A 5,470-nucleotide genomic window follows, 5' to 3' on the forward strand; every position below is an offset into this window, starting at 1 on the left:
ATCCTCACTTCATCCTTTCATCTGCTTCACCTTAGCCTCGTAATGGCAAGGTTAAGAGCAAACCCAGCCCGTACAGACGACTCGCTTCGGCAGTCAAACCTATTGATTGAGCCCCCTTGTTTGGCTATAGTGCGTGCTATGTGGATATCTGATTGACATGCTTGTTTGAGATGCTTGTTCTCATTTGATGTATGCTTATATTCTGTATGCTTGTGTGCTTGCTTCTTTCCTGGATAGGAGTAGTTTGCTTATGCAAGTAGGATAGAAAACTGAACTTAGGGCAACGATGCATGACAACACTAGGCTCGAGTCCCGCTCCCTAGTAGTGTGTCTTTCCCTGGTTTCTGGCTAGCAATTCAGTCCCTTTCAGGGGAACTACATCGCCCTGATCCTCGTTCCAGACGAGGTATGTAGGCAGGAGGTCGTGCGAGACCTCTCCGGGCAACCTTTTCTTTTTTGCGTGTGTTTGCTTGTTATCTGATCGTGTATGTTTGGGTTCGGATGCCGACGTAAGCCCAGTGATGGGCAGTCGGGCTCCACGTTTGCCCTTTCGAGTGCGTTTTGGTTCGGATGCTGACGTAATTCCATTAAGTGGTCGTTGGGCTCCATGTTTGCTATCTGTTTGTTTGTTTTGTGTTGTTTGGCGTGCGTAAGCCGAACTACAGTGGCTCTGATTCTTGTTCCAGACAAGATATGTAGGCATAGGATGCGACGTCCTATCGAGCTCCCTTCTCTTAACCCCACCTGCGTTCCCTGTGTGTATGTGTGATGTTTAGCAACCTTTTCTTTTCTTAGAACGTGGATCCCGTCGAGTACGACGGACGTGAGGGGTGCTAATACCTTCCCCTTGCGTAACCGACTCCCTTACCCTTTCTCTTTGGTCGCAAGACCATTTCCTTTCCAGGTTTCTCTGAGCGTTTCCTTTCCCTATTTTGGGATAAATAACGCGCAGTGGCGGCTCTGTGTTGTGTTTTTATTTGAGTCCCGCCGGTTGTTTTTTCGCAGGATGCGACAGCTGGCGACTCTGCTGGGGACGTGAATAGATGTAGACCTGTGCTGGTCCATCGTCCCTAAGCGAGTCCTTCCTAGCGTTCTAGGATAGTTTAGGTTGCTTGTTTTGCTTTATTTATTGCATTTATTATTCTGACTGTGTATATATTTGCATAAATATTTGCATGCATCATACTATCATGTTGTCGTCCTCTGTACAGGTGGTTCCACTGTTTGGGGTGGGAGTTACTCAAGGTAAAAGGCCCAATACCCAGGCTATGAGTGAAATCTAGGAAACCTAGGAATAGAGTGATTCATGGGAAGCGGGTGGTATGCGCCACTTAGCGGAACATTGACATCACGAGCAGTTCAGACCCTGGTAGGATATTATCGTTACATACTTCGGGTGTGTATATGATGGTATTCTGTGAAAGGTTATTTATGCTGCGTTTCTCTCGACCTTACCCTGGCCTAGATGACACCCGTGAGTGGGGAGGGAATGATCTTTATTACAGGTACAGATGGTGACTCAGGTGGTGACTAATGGTTCCGTTGATCAAAGTCATATTTATAAGTCGGATTTATGGCCAGTTGTGTCTGAGACGCCGGAATGCTGTCCGTGGTATTTATCAGTGGGGATCCGTTTATTTCAGGATTCCCCGGGCCGAGTTATTTATCAGTGGGGATCCGTTTATTTCAGGATTCCCCGGGCCGATTCAGATGGTTTTGGGTATCTGCTCAGAGATGGTTTGGTGATGATGATGATGATGATGTATCTTTCTTCCGTTTATTTCGGAACCCGTGAGTTGGATTTGTGGTTACTTGTTCCCTCAGATGGTTGTGATCGGTTCAGAGATCAGGGCTGTGATTCAGGGCAACAGATGATCAGATGACTTGGAGGATGGCACAGTGCATTGCATTCATACATCATTCTCATTTTGCATTCATCTGCACCAAACCTACGTCTAGCCATGTGGGGAGTATTATGGATTGAGAATCTGGTTGAGAGACATCTGGATGTCAAAATGTTATTGGTGAAATATTATCTGTCTCGATGAAACCAGAATCGAAGGACAGAATTTTCCTCGTATGGATAGACGTTGCATTCATGCATATTAACCTGTTTGCTGTTTTGCAGGAATCATTGCTCGTGCTCGTAGAACTGTACCTTTGCACTCGACACGCCCTCACAGATACTTCACCAGACGCAATACTCCTCGACTGATGGATCTTCCGAACACTGATATTCTCGAGCTGAAGGATAAGATGACTGAGCTGATCAACATTATGCAGGGTTTTGCAGTTGGTCAGAAAGCTTTGGCTGATAAAGTTGAAAAGCTCGAGCGGGCTTCTGCAGCAAACAACGGAGTTAACCTGGATGGAGTCTCCAACCAGGGGCAGGGGTCTCGAGATGGTGGAAAGAGGACCACTGTTGGTATTGTGAATAATGCTGGTGGGTTCGGTGGTGCTGGTGGCCAACCGGGGCAGAATCAGAAAGATAATTTTGTGCCTCCGTTTTATGGGTTTGATGAAGACCAGGAGGAAGACAGGGAGGCTGACCAATTCTCTATGCAAAACGAGCCGTTTGTGCCTTACAATGCTCCGCCTCAGAATAAGGAGATCCAGCTGCTGGCTGAGAAAATTAAGGTGCTCGAGAGTTATGCCACGCCTGGGGTGGTGAATATGTCTAACATGGGGCTGGTCGAGGGGATTGTGATCCCGCAGAAATTTAAAGCGCCCGCGTTTGACAAATACAATGGGAGTTCTTGCCCTGAAACCCATCTCCAAGCTTTCGTCCGCAAGATCTCTGCATACACTACAGATCAAAAGCTTTGGATGTACTTCTTCCAAGATAGTCTGTCTGGAGGATCACTGGAATGGTATACCAAGCTGAAATCTTCTGATATCAAGAGCTGGCAAGATCTTGGCGATGCCTTCTTTAAACAGTATCAGTTCAATGCTGATATGGCCCCGAGTCGTACCCAGCTGCAGGGTATGTCTCAGAAAAATAACGAGGGGTTTAAAGAATATGCCCAAAGATGGAGGGAGTTGGCTGCCAGAGTGCAACCTCCTCTAGTGGACAGAGAGATGTCGGATCTATTCATGGGTACCCTGCAAGGGGTTTTTGCTGAAAGAATGGTGGGCTGTCCGGTAACCAACTTTGCAGACATTGTGGTGGCTGGGGAAAGAATCGAAAGTTGGCTAAAAATGGGGAAGATTCAAGGTAATGCTTCGTCATCAGGATCAAAGAAGCCATTTGGGAATGGTCAGCGCAAGAACGAGGGTGAATCAAGTGCTGTATATGCTCAAAGGGGACACGGTGGGGATCGTTACTACCAGCACACTGCTGCTGTAACCATCCCTGCTGGTAATCAGTCAGTACGACAGCAACGTCAGCCACCTCAACAGAGAGTTGGGTATCAGGTGAAAGGAAAAGGGATTGATCGCCATTTCGATAGGCCACCCGTGACATATGCTGTTCTGTTCAAAAAGTTGATGGATCTTGGGTTGGTTCAGCCGAGGGCGATGGTTCCGATGAGGACAGATTAGAGGCCTCCTAACTATGATGAGAACGCCCAGTGTGAATTTCATTCTGGAACACCGAGGCATAACATTGAGGGCTGTAGAGCATTCAAGAATGTTGTCCAGGATCTGGTAGACTCCAAGGCTATCAATTTTGCGCCATCACCAAATGTTAATGCTAATCCCATGCCGGCACATGGTCAGGCGATGGTGAGTGCAATAACTAAAGATTCAGATCACGTCTGCACGGTGGGTGGAGAGAACGACAGTGACTGCAAGTTTGATGGTTGGATAAAGCCGTGCGTACCAGGAAGCTGGAAGGATTAAAAAAGATCAACCCTGTTGCTCATCATGAAGAGTAATGATTTCTGCTTTGATTTTATCTGCATGAAAGCCATACGTGTTGCCCGACGCGTAATGGTCCATTGTAAGGGCCACCTCATGTTCATAATTTGCAACATTTCTGCATCATTAATAAATGGATGTTTTTCAGTCAAAAAGCGGTGTTCCCTGTTTTTCATTTATTTTTGCAGTTTTAAAAAACAAATAAAAATGACAATGTTTATTTTCATTTTTTCTCCTTTTTTGATTTGTCTCATTCCGAATTCAAAAATAATTCTCCGGATCTCGTTGATAACAATTTGGTTACACCTCATATGACTTCGACAATTCGATCTATCTTGCTGAAGAAGAAGACGAAGAAGATTGTGATCTGCTGGGAGATTAGCCAGGTTGTTGAAACAAGAGGAGAAGGTGATTCAGCCGCTCGAAGAGCGAATTGAGATTGTTAACCTGTGTACTGCCGAGGTCAGGAAAGAAAAAATGGGAGCCGCTTCAGAGGCGAGTTGAGAGCAGAATGGTAGCCCTGTTGGCAGAACATGTGAATACCTTTGCCTGGTCATGTCAGGGTACGCCAGAGTCGGATACCGATGTCGTTGTGTACAAGCTGCCATGGAAAGGAGACTGTCCTCTAGAGAAGCGAAACGCCAGTGCTACTTATCAGAGAGTCAGGGTGACTTTGTTTCATGATATGATTCATCATGAAATTGAATGCTATGTTGATGACATGATAGCAAAGTCCCAAACAGGAGTGGGGCATCTGGTGGAGACAATTCAAACTGAGGTTGAATTTAGATGAGTGCACTGTCAGAGTGCGATCCGGTAAGATGTTGGGGTTCATTGTGAGGGAGGAATCGAGGTTCATCCTGCAAAAAAAAAAAAAAAATGTGCCTGAACCGAGAACATAAAAGAGAGGTTCGTGGTTTCATAGATAGATTGAACTACCTGTCATGGTTCACATCTCATCTAACAGCCACGTGTGAACCTATATTCAGGATGTTGAAAAAAAAAAGAAAAGATCAAACGGTCAGGTGAAATAATGATTGCCAAGGGGCATTGAAAATAAAAGAATAAATTGCAGGAACCTCCGATTCGGATGCCTCCCTATGGAGAGAGACTGTTAATCTGTACTTGACAGCCTTCGAGGGGTCTACGAGGTGTATTGGGTCAGCATGACGCGTCTTGTCGAAGAGAGCATGCAATTTACCTTAGCAAAAAGTTTACCGACTGTGAAACAATACATTCACTGTTCGAGAAAACTTGATGTACTTTGGCATAGGCTGCTCGCCGACTGAGACAGTTTATGCTGGTTCATACCACTTTGTGGATGTCTAAGACGGATCCGATCGAGTATGGAAGCCAGCATTGGCCGGACAGGTTGCGAGAGTGCAAAAGAATATTGACTGATCAGTATACTCTCAGAAAGCAATCAAGGGGTGTATTATCTGATTACATAGCCCAGCAACCCATGGAGGATTATCAACCGATGAAGTTTGAGTTCCCTGATGAGGACATCTCGAGGTGCTCTGATCGAAAGATTGAGAGTAACCGATCCCGGAGGAGGGGCTTGACCCTGAATCCGAACGGATTCTGATGTCTGATGGGGTTAATGAGAAAG

Source organism: Lathyrus oleraceus, chromosome 6 (genome assembly GCF_024323335.1).
Source record: "Lathyrus oleraceus cultivar Zhongwan6 chromosome 6, CAAS_Psat_ZW6_1.0, whole genome shotgun sequence".
In the NCBI taxonomy this organism is placed as follows: domain Eukaryota; kingdom Viridiplantae; phylum Streptophyta; class Magnoliopsida; order Fabales; family Fabaceae; genus Lathyrus; species Lathyrus oleraceus.